Source organism: Felis catus, chromosome C2, assembly GCF_018350175.1.
Source record: "Felis catus isolate Fca126 chromosome C2, F.catus_Fca126_mat1.0, whole genome shotgun sequence".
In the NCBI taxonomy this organism is placed as follows: domain Eukaryota; kingdom Metazoa; phylum Chordata; class Mammalia; order Carnivora; family Felidae; genus Felis; species Felis catus.
Genome location: NC_058376.1, coordinates 150,525,373 through 150,548,325, shown reverse-complemented (window position 1 = coordinate 150,548,325; position 22,953 = coordinate 150,525,373). Strand labels below are relative to the sequence as shown.

General features: G+C 44.2%; 1 protein-coding gene across 7 annotated transcripts in view; it reads left to right on the top strand.

Annotated features, from left to right (window-relative positions):
- MYRIP (myosin VIIA and Rab interacting protein) overlaps positions 1-22,953 on the top strand; it is a 374,212-nt gene that overhangs the window by 323,583 nt on the left and 27,676 nt on the right. The gene's annotated exons all lie outside the window — the stretch shown is intronic.

Below are 22,953 nucleotides of genomic sequence, written 5' to 3'. Positions count from 1 at the left end.
AGCTAACATTTGCTGAGGGTCTCCTATGTGCCTGGTGCTTTGCTTATGTTAGTTCGTTCATTTCATAAAAACCCTCTGAAGACGCACAGGGGGAAACAGGCTTGTTCTGAAGGTACTTACCTGAGGCCCACAGCTAGTAAGTTTCAGAGCTGGGGCCGCTTCACAAACCTGCTTGGCCTTAAATCACAGGCCCCTTCTACAGCAAGCTGCTTCTTCTGTAACTCAGATAAGATCTCGCCTAGAAACACTTAGATTTCTTTGCGCTTGTGGTCAGGTTTGTCCCCCTATTCTGAGGGTACATTACCTAGGCTAACAAGTTACCGGTAGCCCATGTGAATGGGGGAAGAAGCCCTCTTCATCTGCTCTGTAGGCAGGCTGTTGGAGCCAAGCTCCGTAGTACAGATGGGTGCCATGGGGGAGCCAGGCCAAGCCAGGAATGACCGCAGGTGGTCAAGAGCAGGCCCCGAGGGGTGTGGGGACCATCTCCCATCGCTGAGCCGCCGAACCCTCCGACGTCTCAGACTCTGCCTTTCACTCATTCCCACCCCACCCTCCATAACCTTTGAGTCCTTATACTCATAAATCTATCAGGTCGCCTGCCTGTGGACAGTGCGCACATCTTTCCACTGGCCTGCCCATGGGCTGGAGCATGGAGCTTGGCCCTCGCAGGCAGCCCCTCCCAGGGATGTGGGCTCCAACCCATTGCTTCCTCAATGGTAGTGGGCTTTGCTTCTCTCCGTTACTTGAACCAATACCCCATTACTGTCATCGTTTGTCTGCCAGAACTAAGAGCCAGAGGGTAACTGAAGAATATCACATTATTTCTTACAATGGCTCTACATCCTACTGGCTTTGCTGCCTGATGGTCACAAGGCTCCAAAAACTCCCGCTGTTCTGGCATTCCAGACCCTGATGAGTCATGCACTCCCGCCCGCCACCCCACCCCTCCATCAGCCAGCCGGCGTCACCTTCTGGAGGCACAGCCACCAATCTGCACGGGGTTCTCCTGGGCAGAGAGTGAACAGGGAAAGGAGGAGCCGGTGGGCAAAAATCTTAGCTCCCCTATCCTTCCCCATGCCTCACTGAGCAAGAAGTGAGGAGAGTTGTTGAAAACGCTAGCTTTTATTCAAGCTCCCAAATATGTCCATTTCTCGAAATTTAAGTCTTTCCCCAGCCTATCATGAATCAGTGCGTGAAAATATCAATCAGATCTGTTGTATGCAAAAATCCACATGAGCAAACAAAAACAGATAATTAGCACGTATCAGGCAGAGGGCTACTCTGGGATGGGAAAACAAACACAGGTTTCTATCTTCAATATTATTTAGAAGCAGAAAGATACAGGGATAGGCTTCGCGATTAGACTGAGTTTGAATACCAACCGTGCAACTTGCAAACTCTGTGAACTGTGGTTAATAACCTAACTCGCCGCCAGTGCTTTGAACAAGCTGGCGTACCCTACCCCCGGGCTCCTCCCCCTGTCCCTCCAGGCCCTGCGTGGTACTCCAGTCCTTTCTGCACTCAGCAGCCGGAACTGCCTTCCAGTCCCTGAGCTTTGCTCCCAACACCACCGACAGGCCCACACCTGTCTTATTTTTCAGTTCATCCCTGGGACCCATCCCAGGGCTTCATTGTTGATTAGATAAACACATCTTGGCCCCATCTGTAAAATGAGGATAATCATACCCACGAATAGAGTTGTAAGGGTTGAGTGATACAGCATTGGGTTTAGCACATTAGCAGGAGGCCAGCAAATATCATATCCCCTGGAACAACCTCCAGGAAAATAAACTTCACTGCTGTGAGATAACATCCGGTCTGCTGGGACTGAAGGAACAGCTCTGCACCTGGTTGCAGTCAGCACCTAGTACGTCAAGCCTAGGTCTGTAGCCACCTTTGGGGCTCTGTCATGCGACGTAGAATGTAAGTGGAAAGCCAGGGCGTCAGGACGCCCCAGGTTCCCATCTTTAGGATCAGAATACCTGGGACTATCTCTGGGACGCCTGGGTGACTCAGTAGGTTAAGCATCCGACTCTTGATTTCAGCTCAGGTCATAATCTCGTGGTTCGTAAGTTCTATCCCCGCATCGGGCTCTGTGCTGACATTGCACAGCCCACTTGAGATTCTCTCTCTCCTTCTGTCTCTGCCCCTTCTCTGCTTGCACTCTGTCTCAAAATAAATAAACCTAAAAAAAAGAGAGAGAGAATAACCGTGACCTTGGCACAGCATGGTTTGGGAGTGGAACTCACTAAAGTGACTATTTCGGAAGCTGCCGGTGCTCCCCTAATCTTACTGTGGCGGTGCCCCTTGGCCCAAAGTCCAACTGCCTGCGGACACCTGACGCGGCAGGAGCCCCTCTTCCTGCACAGAAGGCAGGCTGGGAGCGAGAAGAAAGTAAATGCTCTCCAGCTATTTGGCCCCCACTGGCATGATGATTCTGGGGCAGAGCTACACTGACTCCCCGAGCCTCCCCGGCACGCTGAGCTCTGGGCACCCACGCTGATGAGCCATCCCCATTGACTCCCTTCCCATCCCTGCCCCACTTCCCCCTCCTCCACCACTACTTCCCCAAGATCACCTCCCGAATGAACTAAATCCCTATCTCAGATCGGTTCTGGGTGAAACCAGACTAGGCCAGTAACCAAACAGGAGAAATGTAGGGTCCCCGATTGGCAAGTACTCCAGGGTTGCGACCGTACGTCGGTGTTCACACGTAGGCAGTGAGGAAATCCAGATGCCCGATTGGCTGCTAATGGCCTTTGCCTTACTAAGAGGAGCCTTGCCTCACACAGAGAGAGCTTTGCTCAGGCCCTACTGTCCCCTGCCTCCACCACTGGCCCTGCTCCCCAGGAGCCAAAGCAGAGGAATGTGCCTGTTCCCGTAGACACATGACATCAGTGGCTGTTTAGTGTCCTTAGTATGATGACCCATGTGGGAACTGGGACTTCAGAATCCTATCCAACAGCAGAAGAACCATTTCAGAAACATTCTTTATCTTTCTTTTTTTTAAATGTTTGTTTATTTTTGAGAGAGAGAGAAAGGGTGCACGCACGAGCGGGAGAGGGCAGAGAGAGGGCGACACAGAATCCGAAGCAGGCTCCAAGCTCTGGGCTGTCTGCACAGAGCCCAACACAGGGCTCAGACTCACGAACCATGAGATCATGACCTGAGCCGAAGTTGGATGCTTAACTGACTGGGCCACCTAGGTGCCCCTGAAACATGCTTTACCTTGATGGGAGTGAGCCCTTTGCCGTAGGCAAACTTGTCATATAGGTGGCACTTGGGGGATAGTCAGCACCATCTGCATTTTAACCAACTGTAGAACAAGTCTGTGGAGCTTGGGGCAAGCCCAGAAACCTCTTGGGAACCGGATTCCCAAAGAGTCGCTCTTTCCTTAAGTCATCGTATTCCGTCAAACCGCAGTGGTCAGTCCTACCAACCATGTGATCCCTCGAGCCCAGGAGTGAGCACTTACTTCTCCTCTACCACTGGGCAGGCGGTCATGCCGATGGTTCTGGCAGAAAAGTCATGGACAAAGCGGTTCTTAGAACTGTCTGCTTCTAGGTATGCAAGCGCAGCATTCCTGAAAGAAGGCGCAAAAGAATGGCTAAGAACTCCTGGCCTGAGTTTGGAGACTACTTTCAGGGGCTGGATCTCCTGTAAGCCCCCTAATCTTTCCAGGCTTGGAGCAGTGGTCCCCAATGTCCCTGCAGGCTCCAAAGTCCCATGGGTCTAGATACGTAACAGATTAGATGGATTTTTGTTTCCTGACATGAGTATCATTTAAGACACTGTTTATATGACAAAAGATGTCCATGGAATGTTGAGTGTCTGTTGAAGGCCCAAATTAGTAAATTCTTACATTATAGGCAAATGTTTGTATATCCAGGCTCCTAAAAGCATTTTATTTAAAGTGGCTCTGTTTATTATTATTATAAGTGGCTGGATCATTGTGCTTTGCTTTCCAACGGAGTCACAGACCTGCACATATCACCCATATTTATAGTTTCTTGAAACAATTTTCATTAAAGTATTAAGACTTCCCTGAACTATTAAATGACTTTCTCCCCAAACAAGAGACAAATGTGTGTATCTCCTGGCTGTTCCCCATTTACTAACCTCAAGGGACAGAAAAACACAATCCTGGTCAATGATCAAGGAGACCGATCTACTAACTGTTCCAGAAAACCTAGAGCCTAGGGTTTCTAAAGTTTAATGTGCTTGTGAAAAACTTTTCGTTGATATCAGTGTTGACATAAAGGCAAGTTTGTCCACATGTGTCACACCCCGTAAAATAACTCGCCATTCACATAAGGATCCAGTGTCTTTCAACCAAGGTCATATTCTATTTGAGAAGAATGTCTTCATCTTCAGTTGGTGCCAGAGAGAATATAGTGTTAGATACTGACTTGTATCTTACAAGTGACTCACCTCAGTAGGCCTGTGCCTGTTGAAAAATTAGAGCCTCTTTTCTAACTTTCCATTTAACCGTTGGGGTGGCGGGGAGAAGCTTTAGCCATCCACTGAGAACTACAGCTCTTATCCACGGTGCTTGAACAGGTGAGGAGACTCCATACCACTCAGGATGTCATTGGCGTCACTGATTCCCACAACCGTATCCTGTGTGTGTATGGGGAGGGGCCTGGCTGCCTGCCTGGGAAGAGTTCCAGGTTCTCTCCTGGATCACTGGGGTTGCAGCAGAACACCATCTTCCCTTGGCAGAAAATGAACTGACTAGAGAAAGATTGTCCAGAACTCCAGTGCAAAGATTCCTTAACGTCTCTGTGAAATGCAGGTGTTATCTGAAAGGCCAAGAAAAACTGAGGTTGCCTCAGCGACAGCAATAGAATGGGACATAGGACAGATGCGGTTGGAAGAGAGAAAGGCAGAGTTGCCCTAGAAGGCTGCAAATAGGAAAGCACTGGTTCAGAGTTCTTGGCCCACAAAAGCTCAAAAGTAGGATCCCCTGGGGAAATGGGACCACAGGAGGTAAGAAGGGAGAGAGACCAAAGAACATACTGTGTGCAGGCAGCTCCCCAGAATAAGTAGGAGTGTGCTCTTGGAAAACACTTCTGGGTGGAGAGAATATAAGAACAAAAGAAAGAAATATATACCAGTCTGACCTACAAACACACATACCAAAATCCTAAATAATTAGCAAACTAAATGTTGTAATATTCGAATTGCATGCCCACACAACTAACACATTTATTCTCAGGATGAAAAACTGGAGGCAATAGCAGGACACGCCACTGTTTTAATAAATTGCTTAGTAAATACTGTTTTTTTTAAAACACACGATAATCCCAACTGATGCCAAAATGGCCCTTGGAAATATTCAACACATATTCCATTAAAAGAAAAAAAAAAACTCCCAATGAAACAGATAATTCTAATGAAGGATATTCATCTCAAAGCACCTAGGGAGTTTTTCCTCAATGAGAACTTGTTGTAAATATCAAAAATGTCTTGAATATTATAATATTTCATTATTGATCAAATCCATATATGATGAGTCATGAAGGCAAATTATTTTGCATAAATGCTTAGGTTGTTAATCAAAAGAGCATGTACATGCATTTGAAAAATAAGTATGTGTGGCTTTAAGATTTATGTAAAATTGTAGGTGAATAATTTGATATTTGTAATGATTTTTTTTAATATTGAGTATTTTAAGAGAAGTAAATGAGCAAAACGGACCAGACAGAAGAAATTGGCAAAGTGGTCAAAGAACTATCATCAAAAAGAAGATAGTCCCCATGATCTTGCCAATAAAATCCATTAATCGTTCATGGTACCAACTACTCCCATATGATTTAGCATTAAAAAATTAAAGGTATACAAGTCCACTTTATTTATTTAAAAACTTTGTCTGAGTCTAACCCAAAAACCACATACCACCAAAAATTTGCATACTATCTAACTGGTTGATAAATATTCAAAAATTCTTAATATGTTAACAAAATGTTTCCAGCTGCATATTAAAATAATAATTTACAGTGGCCAAGTAGGATTTTGTCTAGGAATGTAATCACATCAATTTTAGGAAACCTGTTAATACTTTTCATTATATTCACAGATCAAAGGGGGAAAACATAATTATTTTGATAAATTTCTAGATTGGTGTTTAACATGTAGTAGGAAATTCATGAACACTCATAAGTATTGAGTGAAAAATAGTTGATAAATTGGAAGGTAAAAACTCAACAGTAATGACCCTTTTGAGTCTTGCTGGTCTCTTTAGGAATTTGATGAAAACTATATGCTGCTCTCCATAAACCTGTAAAGAATGAAAAGGATTTGGATAGAGTCCCAGGATGAGTCTCACTCACTTATGCATCAAGTAACAGGAATACAGAGCCCAGGCCCAGCTGTGGACCTGATGTGTCCCATCAGCCAGCTGCAGCCCATCTCAGCCATGGTCTAGAAGCCCCTGGAGAACACTGACCTAGACAATTGCACATATATGCGGTTAGGAATGTGGAAGGTCCAGGAGTCCATCAGAGAAGTTCCAACATCCTGTTGGAGCAAAACCAGTCCGAGCCTGGACACGTTGGAGATGGCAAAAGTAACAGTTTGACTTTACCTGCCTCACCCCTCCCCCAGGGTGGCGCGTGGCCCATGATGTCTCCCATGGGGGAAAGTAAGAGCATGTGAGTGAGCACCCCGCCTCCCCAGCTGTGCAGGACACTACCAAAGAGGTCAGTTTGCCCCATCCAGAATACTGAGTCATAAGCTACATGAGTAGGGGCTGGCGAGAAGCTACAGGAACAGCAGCCAGGGCTCAGAATGTATCAGATGGACTCAGATCCTGTTAACTGCATCATGGACTCCTTCTAGAGTCCTGCCCACCACTAGGACACCTCATCCACAGGCTCCCCTACAAGGATACCCCCAGTGGCTGCGGTGAGAAGAAGCTTTGCCAGATGGCTAGTGAGCACACACACAAAGCAGGACTGAACCTGTGAGTACGGGAGAGGCCACAGACTTGATAACAGCACTGCCCTTTGGAAAGCAAAAGGCAGGCTGTCAGCACTCAACCTGGAGCATTGCAGAATTGAGAGAAGGCATACAAGTTCAAGAATTCTGCCTCAGGAGGGAGGAAGAAGTGTAGAGCATGAGTATCCATAGAAGGTCTGACAAAGCCTCAGAATCCCTAGTAAAGCTGCTGGAAGGTATTTTTCTCCTGAAGTCAGCCAGTAAAGATTGGAGGAGGTGACTGCTACTTCAAATGCAAAGACAGCAACACGACTTAAAGGAACATGGAAAATCAAGGAAGCGTGATGCCACCAGAGGATCAAAATAATCTTTCAGTAACTGACCCCAAAGATATGGATATCTGTGATTTACCTGGTAAAGAATTCAAAACAGCTTTTTATTTATTTATTTATTTAGAGAAAGAGAAAGCACATGCAAGTGGGGAACAGAAGGAGAGAGAGAATCCCAAGCAGGCTGTATGCTCAGCACAGAGCCCGATTCAGGGCTCAATCCCATGACCCTGGGATCATGCCCTGAGCAAAAATCAAGAGTCAGACGCTCAACTGACTAAACCACCCAGGCACCCCAGAACAGCTTTTAAAGGAAGCTCAATGAGCTATGAGAAAATACAGAAAGTTAATTCAACAAAAGTAGGAAAACAGTGCATAAAACAAAATGAGAAGTTTAACAAAGAGGCAGAAATCATAAGAAAGAACCAAACAGAAATTCTGGAGCTGAAGAACACAATGAATGAAATGAAAGCTGCAGTAGAGAATATCAAGGGCAGAATGGATCAAGCAGAGGAAAGAATATGTGAAGTAGAAGACAGGATCTTGGAAATTATCCAGCCAGAGAACAACAAAGGAAAAAGAATGAAAAAGAGTGAAGAGAGCCTATGAACTATGGGATACTATCAAGAGAAGCCATCTGTGAATTACTAGAGACCAAGAAGGAGAAGAGAGGGAGAAGGGGCAAAAAGCTTATTTAAAAAAATAATGGTTGAGAACTTCCCAAATCTGAGGAGAGATTTGACCATCCAAGTTCATGAAGCTCATAAGTCCCCAAAAAGGTCAAAAATATTTTCTCTGAGGCACATAATAATACAACTAACAAAAATAAAGGACCAAAAGAGAATCCCAAAAACAGCAGGAGAAAAGAAACTTACACTTATAAGGGAATCTTCATAAGGCTATCAGCAGATTTCTCAGCAGAAACCTTACAGGCCAAGATGGAGTAGAATGAGGTACTCAAAATGCTGAAAGAAAAAGAAAAGAAAAGAAAAGAAAAAAGAGAAGAGAAAAGAAAAAGGGCACCTGGGTGGCTTAGTCTGTTAAATATCGAACTCTCGATTTTGGCTCAGGTCATGATCTCAGAGTGGTGAGATCAAGCCCCACATTGGGCTCCATGCTGGTCATGAAGCCTACCTAGGAGTCTCTCTCTCCCTCCCCCACTGCCCATCCCCCTCCTAAAAAGTGCTGGGAAAAAAAACCCTGCCAACCAAGAATACTTTAACTGGCAAAGCTTTCCTTCAGAAATGAAGTAGAGATAAAGACATTCATTCCCAAACAAAAGTTCAGCAACACTAGACCTGCCTTACAAGAAGTGCTGAAAGTTCTTCAAGCTGAAATGAAAATTCACTAATTAATAATATGAATGAATTAAAATATACAACACACTGATAAAGGTAAATATATAGTCAAATTCAGAATACTCTGATACTGTAATATGGTAGTGTCTTAACCACTTAATGCTAGTAAAAAGACTAAGGACAAGAATATTAAAATTAACTTATAGCTACAATGATTTGCTAATGAATACACAATATAAAAAGAGGTAAATTGTGACATCAAAAACATAAAGGGGGAGAATAGAGGGTAGTTTTGTATGCCATTGAAGTTAAGTTGTTATCAGCATAAAGTAGACTGCTATATCTAGAAGATGTTTTGTGTAAGCCTTACGATATAAAGCAAAATCTATAGTAGAGACACAAAAGATAAAGAGATGGGAGTCAAGGCGTACCATGACAGAACGTCATCAATTCCCAAAGGAAAACAGCAAGAGAGGAAGAAAGGAACAAGAGAACAACAAAACAGCTAGAAACCAGTTAATAAGATACATTCATTAGTCCTTACCTGTGAATAATTACTCTACATGTAAGTAGATTAAATTCACCAATCGAGACACAACTACCCACTGCCTACAAAGGACTCACTTCAGCTTTAAGAACACACATAGGCTTGAAGTAAAGGGATGGAAAAAGACGTTCCATGAAAATGGAAACCAAAAGAGAATAGAGGTAGCTGTAATTATATCAGACAAAATAGACTTTAACTCAAATGCTATAATAAGAGGCAATGTCATTCTAGAATGCTAAAGGATTCAATTCATTAAGAGCATATAAATTCATAAATATATATGCACCCAGTATTGGAGCATTTAAATATATTAAGCAAATACAAACAGGTCTGATGAGAGAAATAAATAACAATACAATAAGAGTAGGGGAGAGACAGAAAATCAATAAGGAAAGGTTGGATTTGAACTATACTTTAGGCCAAATGGACATTTGCACCATTCCATCCAATAGCAGCAGAACACACATTTTTTTCAAGCTTACATGGGGCATTCTTCAGGACAGAATATATGTTAGGTCACAAAACAAGTCTTAACAAATTTAAAAAGGTTGATACCATACTAAATTTCTTTTACAGCCACAGTGGTATAAAACTAAAAATCAATAACAGGAGGAAAACAGGAAAATTCACAAATATGTGGAAATTACACAACACACTCCAAAAAATCAGTGGGTCAAAAAAGAAATCAAAAGGGAAATAAAAAAAGCCACTTCAAACAAATGAAAATGGAAACTAAATATACCAAAACTTACGGAATTTGGCAAAAGCAATTCGAAGAGGGAAGTTTATAGCGTTAAATGCCTACGTTAAAAAAGAAAGATCTCAATAAACAACCTAACTTTATACTTCAAGGTACTAGAAAAAGAAGAACAAACTAAGACCAAAGCTAGCAGAAGATAAGGAAATAACAAAGAACAGAGCAGAAATAAATGAAATAGAGTCCAGAAGGCAATAGAAAAGATCAGTGAGGGGTAGCTGGGTGGTGCAGTTTGTTGAGCGTCCAACTCTTGAATTCAGCTCAGGTCATAAGCTCATGGTTCATGGGACTGAGGCCTGCATCAAGGTCCATATTGACAGCCCAGAGCCTGCTTGGGATTCTCTTTCTTCTGTCTGTCTCTGCTCTTAACCCAACTCGCGTGTGCTCTTTCTCTCTCTCAAAAAATAAACATTACAAAAAAAGAAAAGAAAAGATCAATGAAATTAGAGCTTGTTGTGTGGGTAAAATCAAAATAGACAAACCTTTAGCTAGACTAAGAAAAGGGAGAAAAGACTCAAGTAAGATCATAAATGAAAGAGGAGACATAACAACCTATATCACAGAAATACAAAATACCATGAGAGAATATTATGAACAATTATATGCCAACAAATTGGATAACCTAGAAAAAAATGAATGAATTCCCAGGAATACAGAACCTACCAAAACTGAATCATGAAGAAAACTCATGAGTCATCATAGGAAATCTAAATAGCCAATAATGAGTACTGAATCCGTAATCAAAAGCCTCCTAACACAGAAGAGCCCAGGACCAGATGGCACAGTGGTTCATTCTACCAAACACTTAAAGAAGAATTAATGCCAATCCTTCTTAAACTCATGCAAAAACTTAAGAAGAGGGAGTACTCCCAAAGTGATTTCATGAGGTCAGCATTACCCTTTTACCATAGGCAGATAAGGACACTATAAACTACAGGCCAATACCCCTGATGAATATAGATGCAAATATTCTCAACAAGATATTAGCAAACTGAATTCAACAACACATTAAAGAATCCTACACCGTGATCAAGTGAGATTTATCCCTGGGATGCAAAGGTGGTTCAACATATGCAAATCATTAAATATAATATACTACATTAATATAATGAAGGATAAAAACCTTGATCCTCTCAGTAGATACAGAAAAAGCATTTGACCAAATTCATCACCCTTTCATGATAAAAACCCTCAACAAATTGTGTATAGAAGGAACATACTTCAACATACCTCAGAGATGACAAGCCACAGCTAACATCATACTCAGTGGTGAAAAACTGGAAGCTTTTCCTCCTTTACAAAGGGGCCCACTCTTACCACTCCTTTTCTAGATATTACATGAAGTCCTATCCAGAATGATCAGGTAGGAAAAAGAAATAAAATGCATTCAATTTGGAAAGGAAGAAGTAATATTGTCATTGTTTTCAAGTGATATGAGCTTATATAGAGAAAACCCTAAACACTCCACCAAAAAACTGTTAGCACTAACAAAAGAATTCAGTAGATTTGTGAGATACAAAATCAACATACAGAAGTCAGTTGTGTTTTTAAAAACTAACAAAGAAACATCTGTAAAAGAATTAAAATCATCTCATTCATATTAGCATCAAAAACAATAAAGTGCTTAGGAAGAAATTTAACCAACTAAGTGAAGGATCTGTACTCTGAAAATTATGACTTTGATGAAAGAAATTGAAGATGACGCAAACAAACGGAAAAATACCCCATGTGCATGGATCAGAAGAATTAATAGTTAAAATGTTCATACAATGCAAATCCATTTATAGAATCGATGCAGTCCCCATCAAAATTTTATCAAAATTCCAATACCGTTTTTCACAGAAATGGAACAAAGAATCCTAAAATTTCTGTGAAACCACAAAAGACCCCAAATAGCCAAAGCAGTCCTGAGACAGAAGAACAAAGCTGGAGGAATTGCACTTCTTGATTTCAGACTATGCTTCAAAGCCAGAGATGTGAAAATAGTACGGTACTAGCATAAGCAGAAACATACAGGTCAATGACACAGAATCACGAGCCCAGAAATAAACCCTCAAATACTCAACTAGGAGTACGGAATGGTAAAAGGATAGACTCCAATAAACAATATGGGGAAACTGGATAACCTCATGCAGAAGAATGAAAATGATCCCCTGTCTTATACTACTCACAAAAATTAACCTGAAATGAATCAAAGACTGAAACTCTAAAACATCTCAAGAAACAGAGGGAAAAATTTCCTTGACGTTAGCATGGCAATGATATGACAATACACCACCAAAAGCACAAGCAACAAAATAATAAGGAACTACATCAGACTAAAAAGTTCTTGAATAACAAAAGAAACAGTCAACAAAAGGAAAAGGCAACCTACAGAATGAGAGAAAATATTTGTAAACTGTCTATGTGATAAGGGTTAATATCCAAAATATATAAGGAACTCATACAATTCAATAGCAAAAAAAAAAAAAAGCAAAACAACCTAATTTAAAAGTGGGCAGAGGAATTCAATAGATATTTTTCCAAAGAAGACCTACAAATGACCAAGAGGTAGGTGCATAAAAAGAACCCTTAACATCACCAGTCATGGGGGACATCCAAATCAATACCACGTTGATATATCACCTCACACCTGTGAGAATGGCTGTCATCAAAAAGATAGGAGAAGACAAGTGTTGGTGAGGATGTGGAGAAAAGGGAACCCTTGTGTATACAGTTGATGGGAATGTAAATTCGTGCAGCCATTGTGGGAAACAGTATAGAGGTTCAACTACCATATGGTCCAGTCATCCAACTTCTGAGCATTTATCAGAAGGAAATGAAATTGGGATCTGGAAAAGATATCAGCCCTCCCGTGTTTATGGCCGCATTATCCAGTAGCCAAGATATGAGAACAATCTAACTATCCATCTACAGATGAATGGATAGAGAAAATGTGGCATATAGGTACAATGGAGTATTATTCAGCCATGAAGAATAAGGAAATCTTGCAATTTGTGACAAACTTTAGAGTGTTATAAGTGACATAAGTCAGAGAAAAATAAATACTGTATGATCTTACGTGTGAAATCTAAAAAAGCTGGACTCTTAGAAACCAAGAGTAGAATGGTGGTTGCCAGGGTCTGTGGGATGGATGGAATGGGGAAATGTTGGTCAAAGAGTACAAACTTCCAGTTATAAGATGAATAAGTCCTGAGACTCATACAGCGTGGTGACTATAGTTAATAATACTGTATTATATACTTAAAAGTTGCTAAGAGTAAACCTTAAATGTTCTCACTATACACCAAAAAAAAAAAAAAAGGATTATATGAGATGATTGAGGTAGTCACTAACCCTATTATGGTAATTCATTCAAAATATAAAAGTGTATCAAATCCTGTTATACACCTTAAATTTACACAATGTTCTGTCTCAATTATATCTCAATAATTCTGGAGGGAAAAGACATGTTGATTTTTCACAAACCATAAAATTAAAGGACAAATAACTGGAAAGACATATTGCTTAAATATATAATGGGCAAAAAATTAATAGCCTCAGAACGCTAATGGATAAAAGGGCAATGCATGTAAGCAGGCAATTCACCAAAAAGAGGAAGGAAGGAAGGAAGGAAGGAAGGAAGGAAGGAAGGAAAGGAAGGAAGGAAGGAAGGAAGGAAGGAAGGAAGGAAGGAAGGAAGGAAGGAAGGAAGGAGAAAGAACGTGAATGACCAATAAGCATGTGAAAAAAATATCTCACTTCATCTGTATTTCAACTGTATTCAATACAACACCTAGCCCAGAACTTAGCGTATGGTTTGTGCATTCATCTTTCCCGTTCAACAAGTGCACAGTGAGGCTCTGGGAAGACAGCCATGAACAGGGCAAAGCTCATCATTCGTTTAGACAAGCAACAGAAATGCAAATTGAAATAACGAAATGTCACTTTGCCTAACAAATTGGACGATTAAAAAGAACGATGACCAAAGTCGGTAAGAACTCAGGGAAACAGCCAGTCTAATAGACACAAAATAGTAGGGGCACATGTTAGCACAGTGGTAACTGGGTAGCTCTGAGCAATCAAAGGGGGCATAGCATTCGATCCAGCAATTAATTGTACTTTCCATGCTTTATCCTACAGAAAAACTGAACAAGCAGCCAAGGGTATATCAGTGCAGTTCACCAAGCATCGCATTATTCTTGTAGGGAAACAATGACCTTACTGTCCAACAATAAGGGATTCGGGGGAATGGAGAGGGATGGGGTCCAGAAAACAGATGGGGCATCAGCACTGGAATAGCAGACAGATTTGGTCCAGACACAAGGAAGTGCGTAAGTTTGATGTCAGGAAGTTGGAGAAGTCTTATGTTCTGGGTTTTTCTCCCACTCTCTGAACTAGAAGGCAAGTCTGTCTTCTGAAGGTGAGGGGGTATTGGAATTGAAGTTTCAAGGTTTGAAACAGCTCTAGCATAGAAAGGGAAAGGAAACAGTGTGGGCAAATAGGAAGGGTCCCCACACGGCAAGGAAGGCCTGGGTGAGATCAGTGACCACAAACATTTACCTGAGACATAAAGAGCAAGTAACCTTGAGCAAAATAAATGCAAAATAAAAATCCATTCTATTTGAAGAAAAGGTCTGTTAGTAGCAGGTGTATTCATAAATCCACATCATTCAGCAAAATTACATAGGACAACTCAAGTGTCAATTCTAGGATTTACATTACAACTCTTCATATCAAGCGTTTCTAATTTAACCATTAATTTGCAGTGAAATTTGTAGATGAATCTCAAACCAAGTTTGGGAGTTGGGGAGAGCAAATAAAATGGAAACAAATTATATATATATATATACATATATATATATATATACACACACACATATATATATATGATATATAACAATTATATATAACAATTATATATATATAACATATAACATTTGTATAAATATAACATATATATAATATATAACAATTATATATATATAACTTAAAACTTAAGAAAACTGAAGTTCTCCAGGAAACCTAGCAGTCTGATGGAAGAAAAGATAATGTAAGAGAATTCTTCCAAAATTAGGGTAGAAGTTTAATGTTGGTCAAATCAACATCTGAACCAGATGTTTTTTAAACTTTTCAAATGGATTCAAAAATCATCGGATAGGGAAGAAAGTCAAGAATAGTTGAGAAATATTTAGAAAAACTAATGAAGATGACCCCTGTATTAAGATATTACAGTATGCTTTAAAGGCACAGTAATTAGGGGTGACTCAGTCGGTTAAGCATCCAACTCTTGATCTCAGCTCAGTTCGTGATCTCAGCGTCATGAGTTCAAGCCCCGCATTGGGCTCTGTGCTGGGTTTGAAGCCTACTTTAAAAAAAAAAATTAAAAGGGCACCCGGGTGGCTCAGTCAGTTCAGCATCCGACTCTTGGTTTCATCTCAGGTTATGATCTCACAGTTCATGGGTTTGAGCCCCACATCAGGCTCTGTGCTGATGGCACAGAGCCTGCTTGGGATTCTCTCTCCCTCTCTCTCTGCCCCTCCCCTGCTTGTGCTCTCTCTCTCTCTCTCAAAAAAAATACATAAACTTAAAAAAAAATAAAGTCATAGTAATTAAATTTGTGAGATAGTGATACAAGATACAATGAAATAGTCCAGAAGTACAGTCTAGAATATATTAAAATTTAAAGTTTTTTTTCAACGTTTATTTATTTTTGGGACAGAGAGAGACAGAGCATGAACGGGTGAGGGGCAGAGAGAGAGGGAGACACAGAATCGGAAACAGGCTCCAGGCTCTGAGCCATCAGCCCAGAGCCCGACGCGGGGCTCGAACTCCCGGACCGTGAGATCGTGACCTGGCTGAAGTCGGACGCTTAACCGACTGCACCACCCAGGCGCCCCTAGAATATACTAAAATTTAACTCACGATTTATCTCATGATTCCCACCCACCTGTCACCCCTGCTTGGAAAAAGAACACTTTCTAATAAATGGTGTTGGGACAAACATTCACTAGTTATTTGGAAGAGGGGAAGATGCAGCGAGAGAAGAACATCCTTAATTTTCCCTCCAATGAAGGAATGAATGGATCTTCCTGGTCTGCAGGCCCAACGGTACTTACGGGAGACAATAAAGAAAGATTAAAGCTCTGGAGTCTGAATCCCTGTTCGCTTGCCATTTATCCAACAAATAATGGCCGAACTATTCCAAGAGCTGCAATACAGCGGGGATAAGAGAGAAAAGTCCCCTGTCTCGTGGCATTTACCTTCTACTGGAGGAGACGGCTGAGAAAGATGTAAACAGGTTGAGAGCAAGGTGTCAAATAGAGATAAGAGCTCAAAAGAAGGTTAAGCAGGGCAGTGATGGAGGGAGTTGGGAGGAAGGGGAGTCCTGGAAGGTCTTTTCAGACACCATTCTGGCCAAGTGTCCCCTGGATCGAGATCTGAAGGGCAAGACAGAAGAAGGCAGGCAAAGATCAAAAGGAAGCGCTTTCCAGGCAGAGGAACACAAGCAAAGCCATGCTTTGGAAATGACCTGGACAACTTTAAGGAACAGATGAAAGAGCCAGGGTGGCCCGAGCACCGTGGCAAAGGGGAGGGCAGTGAGGGAAGGTGACAGAGGGCCAGGCGGGGAACTTCTGCTTTGACATAGGGAACATCTGGGAAGGTGTCAGCAGAAGTGACAAGGAGGACCTTACATTTACCAAGATCACCCAGGCTGCCATGTGCCGCTTCCGTCCCCAGTGAACGTGGAAGGTGGTTTCACGTCCCACTAAGCTTCTGTAGATGTGAGCGTGTTCCTGGGCAGCACCCTGGCTGCCGCCAGCAGTGGAGAAATGTTTCCAATCAGGATCAGGAACTAATTTTTTTTTAAGTTTTTATGTATTTATTTTGAGAAAGAGGGAACAAGCTAGGGAGGGGAAGAGAGAGAGAATCCCAAGCCATTTCTGCACCGTCAGCACAGAGCCTGGTACGGGGCTTGAACCCACAAACCGTGAGATCATGGCCTGAGCCTACACTAAGAGTCAGCCGCTTAACTGACTGAGCCACCCAGGTGCCCAGGAACTATTTTTCTTTCTTTCTTTTTTTTTAATGTTTATGTATTTGAGAGAGAGAGAGAGAGAGCATGAACAGGGGAGGGGGCAAGAAAGTGCCCTCAGGAAAACATGCAGACCAGTGAGTTTAATTCTGGAACAAAAGTACAGATAGCACATTTTCAAAAACTCATTTCTGTAATCACCATTAAAAAAGGAAACCTTGGGGCGCCTGGGTGGCGCAGTCGGTGAAGCGTCCGACTTCAGCCAGGTCACGATCTCGCGGTCCGGGAGTTCGAGCCCCGCGTCGGGCTCTGGGCTGATGGCTCAGAGCCTGGAGCCTGTTTCCGATTCTGTGTCTCCCTCTCTCTCTGCCCCTCCCCCGTTCATGCTCTGTCTCTCTCTGTCCCAAAAATAAATAAACGTTGAAAAAAAAATTTTTTTTAAATAAATAAAAAAGGAAACCTTGGGGCACCTGGGTGTCTCCCGTGAGTTAAGCATCTGACTCTTGGTTTTGGCTTAGCTCAGGATCTCACGGTGGTGAGATCGAGCCCTGTATCAGGCTCTCTCTCCCCCTCCGCCCCTCCCCCACTCGCTCACACGCTCACTCACTCTCTCTTTCTCAAAAAAAAAAAAAAAAGGAAAATATTTATTTCTTTCATAAATGGCCTTGGCCATGAAAACCAAGGTGATTTAAGAACCTAAACGTTCCTAAGAGGTCAGTTCTCTAATCTCTGTTACGGTTCGTAGCTTCGTTTTATTACACATGCTAATGTATTAGGTTTGTGCTCCAATTTCTTTCTACAATTCTGTGTCACCCACTTTCATCAAGTCACTTCAGGGACATGAGTCTGTTCATGGAGAACGTATTTTGACGGGTTGTAGAGGCATCGCCAGAGCGCCTTCTGTTTTATGAGAGCTGAAACGTATTTGCATTTAGTTTTTCCAGCAGATTTCTGTCAACTATTTAAGAGGACATATGGAGTTTCTTTTCTTACCTTTGAACAGGAAAAAAAAAAAACATGAAATCGGGGCTTTTGGACAAATTTCCTTGCTTCCTCTGGTTGTCTGATGGAAGCATTTTGTAAAGCCAAGAAAGCACCTGTAATATGGGACAGAAAAGTAATGAGGAGACCGTCAAGTCCGGACCACACTTAGAGCAGATTTCCTTATAGACCGCGTTCCTTCCCACTGAGTGTCCTTGGTGCTCAGTCCTAGTGGGTTCAGTAAGGCTCAGAACTAGAGCTTGTCACCAGGGAGATCTCAAGCTCTATTGTGTGGCTTGGTGGTTGGTGTGGCCAAATTCTTACGGATGTCAACCGGTCGAGGGTGCAGAACATTCCGAGGGCTCTCACATGCCCTTCTCTCGCTGATCCGTTATTCCGTGACCTGATTATTCAATACAATTCAGTTCCACCATCGCTTCCTAGAGACCGTTGGGTCCCAGGAATTATGCGCACGGAGGAGGTGCTATGACAGGTGGGAAGGAGCATGGGCTTGGGAGGCCAGTCTCTGGGTTCAAGTCCCAGCTCTGCGTCTGCTTCACTGAGCCGTAGTTTCTTCATCTCTAAAGATGGGATTAAAACATCAACCATGTCCAGTTGTTGTGAGGGCTGAATGCCGTAACGAGAAGCCTGGAGTCACAATGGCACCCGATGGATCCACATTAGCTCTGAGTTGGCCGCCTTCTTTCTTCTTCTGTTCCCTCCTAGAGGGGTCTCGGGAGCAGCATTCGGCAGGGGCCCATGTGTGTTTGATGCACCGTGAGCTCCTGAAGGACTTTTCTGTGCTGCATGACAGGCCCCCTTTGTGTTCAAACCGGTCCCTCGAAGGGCCCTGTTAAAAAGTTCTTTCCTCCAGTACCTGGGATGTCTGCTCTCCTGTGAGCCCCTTGAGGAGCACTCACGTATCACAGGGCTGAAAGGAGACCTGGAGGGCTCCACACTCCCCCCATCTTCCCTTTTTTGCCAAAGCCACCTCTGGAGGTTGTGTCCCCCCAGTCTGCTCAGGACACTTGACATCAAAAATGATAGATGCAAAATAAAGACTAAATAGATGACCTGGAGGTTTTCCATCCCGGCCGTTGGTAATCACAGCCTCTCGGTTGTCAGAAAGGAGATTTGGGGCACCTGGTTGGCTCAGCCGGTTAAGCGACGGCCTCTTGATTTCAACTCAGGTCATGATCTCACAGTTGGTGAGATTGAGCCCCGCATCGGGCTCCACGCTGACAGCTCGGAGCCTGCTTGGGCTTCCCTCTCCCCCTCTCTTTCTCTGCTTCTCTCTCTCTCTCTCTTTCCCTCCCTCAAAATAAGTAAACTTAAAAAAGAAGGAGTTTTGAAATATTACATTGTCCCTTATTCCAAGAGCCCAGTGAACCGTTCTTTCTCTGCCGGCATCTAAATCTCCTTACTGGCGTCAGTTTGCACCGGGTCCCTCCACTGGGATTACAGCCTGTCCTGCCGTGTCCCTCCCCACCCTGCAGCCACAGCATGCTCTCAGCTCTCTTTCCAGAAAACTGCTCACCACCTACTCCCACGCAGCTGCCCCACCCCGGGGCCCCGGTGACCTTGGATTCCAGCTGCAGTCACAGTTTCCGACGCTTTTCTCTGCCACGGGTCCTCCCCAGCCCTAAATCTGTGCCTCCTCTGCCGGTCAGAACCGCCTTCCTGAAGCCTAAGCCTCTTGTGCGGCGTGGGAGGAACCTGGCTTTGAAATCGGGCGGGTCTGGGTGCAAAGCCGACTGCTGACGAGCAAACCCCCCTCTAAGGCCCATCTCCTCCTCTGTGAGATGTGATCAGAATACCTGCCTCAGAGGGCGCTCAGGAAAGTTCGGGGAGGCAAGGCCAGGCCAGTGCTTGTCCCAGAGCTTGGCATGCAGTCAGTGCTCAGGAAATGCCAGCTCTTGAGAACAGCAGCAGCGAGGACCCGCGGTGGCGCCTGATTGCCGGGAGCACAAAACTCAAACTCCTGAGCTTGGCCTTCGGGGCACTGCCCTGCCCCCGCCTCCCTCCTGTTTGTCGTCTGCACGCCCCAGGCTGTGCCCTCCAGCCTCCGAGGCCGGTGCCCTTCCAGCTGAGGCCGGAAGCCCAACTTCGTGGTTTCTTCACCTCTTTCTTGTGCCTCCAGACCAACCCCAAAGTCACATACCGGCGTGGCCTCTGCAGGTCTGCAGCCTGTGGCTCACAGGCAGGGTAGGGCCTCCCCTCTGCTACCTGCCGTTGGTCTTCGTGTCCTTCTCCCCTCTCTGCTCTCTGAGGACAGGGACCACGGTTTACTCACCTCTGCATCCCCTGCAGGGCTCCACGCCAGGGCCCTGGCACAGAGGAGACTCTTCCCGAAGGCTTTGCATTAAGTTAGCGCCGGTGAGAAACAGCAGACAATGTCTGAGGACCTAATTCGTTCAGTTTCCCAGCTAGGCAATGACCTACCTTGTTTTTATTGCATCAGCAGTACATATGGTTCAGTCTGCTTGCAGTCAGAGGGAGATACAGGGTCGGGGTTATGTGTGAGTGCCCAGGGCGGGGGGGTGGGGGGCTGTCCGAATGTCCATGTCAGGTCACCTACTGTCGTTGCTTAGGATAGACCTTCTATATTGTGATATTATGTTCTTTTTTTAAATTTTTTTAATGTTTATTCATTTTCGAGAGAGAGAGAGAGACAGAGCATGAGTGGGGGAGGGTCAGAGAGAGAAGGAGACACAGAATCCGAAAGAGGCTCCAGGCTCCAGGCAGTCAGCACAGAGCCCGACACGGGGCTCGAACTCACGGACCAAGAGATCATGACCTGAGCCGAAGTCGGCCGCGTAACCGACGGAGCCACCCAGGCGCCCCAAGTTATCTCTTCTTTATGAAACTGTGGTGATGGTGGTAGACAATACTAGATCACAGTGTTTTGTTGTTTTATGTGTTTTTTTTTTAAGATATTCTTAGTTGACGAGGAAAAAAACTGGGAAACGGAGAGCAGCAAAGTTTAACTTTTTTCAGGAAAGAACAATAAAAAACATTCTTCAAAACACCTCGTAGGCAGGGAAAGATGCTTCGAGAGCGTGGCACATAATGGAAGGCACGTAAGTCAGGCAGTAACAGGCCCATCTAGAGCCGGTGGGGCAGTTTGGCGAGGGGAGGAGGGGCGGCTCACAGCTCTGGCCCCAGACACTTTGTGGACACGACATATGCTGTCTGATTTAATCTCAGAAGCCCCTTGAGCTGGATGCTATGATCTCCATTTTGGGATGGAGGCTCAGAGAGGTTAAGTTATTTGCCCAAAGTGTCACAGACAGTGTAACCTGAATTTCCCAAGCCTCGTGGTCTGGTGTGTGCAATGGGGAGGTCACATTAGCATCAATCCTCAATAGGAAGCCGCAGGACCACAGCACCTACACCCACCGCCTCCCTCCGTCATCTGGGGGAAGCTCGGAAAGGTTCTCCCAAGTGTGAGTGGACAGCCCCCTCTCACGGGCCTGCCTGGGGGCCTCACTGATATCTAGGGAGGACAGCAGTGCCCCCAGAGGACAGGTCTCACCAGGCCTCTGCTGCCCACGTGCCTTCTCACAGAGGGGCTCCAGGCCAGCCAGATCCAGGCCAACTTACGACTTCCTTGCACCCTTCCCTTTGCCCTCATGGGCCCTTTGCTCTAGAAAACACACTTGCGAATCAAATCTTACAGCTGTGTTGGTATATAGATTAATATATTAATATTATGTATCAAAACATGCTCCCGGGCCTAAGAGTTCTCTTTTATCTTCTGATTCTAAAGCATTTGTATAGGCTTCTAGAAGAACGATGAGCTGTAGGCTCGACACCTGCTGAGCCCAGTGGGCAAGGAGGCCCTTTGCCAGACCCTGGCCACTGACCATCCCTGTCTCATGGAGTGACCCACGGACCTCAAAGCGTACCGCCTGCCTCCGTATCTCACAAACACCCTGGTGTCGCTGTCCTTTCGGCTTCTGCCAATTTAGCTTTTCTGCTCCTATGACGGGACTCAGAGCAGTTCCCAAACTAGAAAAATTCCTCCTCTGCCCCAGATACCTGTACATATAACTTAATCCTCAAAGCTTCCCCCCGCCCCCGACCTTGTATTCGATGAGATCATCGTAAGACTCATATCAAGTCAAATAAATATACACCCCAGGCCTCTGTCACACCCCAGTTCATCACACGCAGCCAGCCATGGGGTCTTGTTCTGGCCCAGCCGAGGCAGGCAGACACGTGCATGCACATGGGTAGAACTGGGCCAGAATCAGCCGTCTGGCATCCACAGTGTTCCCTCTGGATTAAGCCAGGCATTTCACGCACCCCCGCTCTTTGCGTGTTGGCAAGCTTGGGGTATTCTGGTAAGGAACATTCCTGTCTGTTCCAGCTTGAAATGAGTCTGCATTTCTTTGTCCAGCATAAAGCTTTGAAATGAATGATGACGCCGGAAAAAAAAAAAAAAATCTCAGGAGAGTTTGCAAGGGTTGCTAATAAGCAAGAATAGCTAATGGTTAGGATGGAAACCGTCTTTTCCGTAGAACTCCACAGCCTCAGAATCTCCTCCTGGCAACACCCTGCAGTCTGCATGCCTTTGGAAAGCAGTTTCTAAGGAAGAGTAAATGGAGGAGGAATTTGTTCCAGAACATGTTTTATCTGAATAGGGAGTGTGTGGGGACAGGAGGGAGAAATCACTAAGGCTAATCTCTGCAGTCCCTAGGGAGAGAAGAAGGATGCTGGGGTTTACGACTTGGGTCCTGACCTGCTCTTCTGCCATTGAAATGGCCCCCGTGGCAGGACCCCCGCCTTCGAGCGGTACGTAACCTTCTGAAAGGTCTGCATCGGTCCTATTGTAGGTTACAGGCGGACAGGAAACAGGAGTCTTTGTTGAGGTTGCTTGTTCTGCTGCTGCTGTGAGCGATCGAGGGCACCGGAGAGCATCTCATCACCCTCTCTGTACCCCGAGTGTACACCGTTTGTTTCAGCCCCAGAGGTAGCAAAGTCGGCCTGGTGGATGTGATGTTCCATATGAAGTCTCCATGAAGTTATGCAAAGTCATGCTGGCCCACGCAAGCATTTTATTTTATTTTTTTTAATGTTTATTT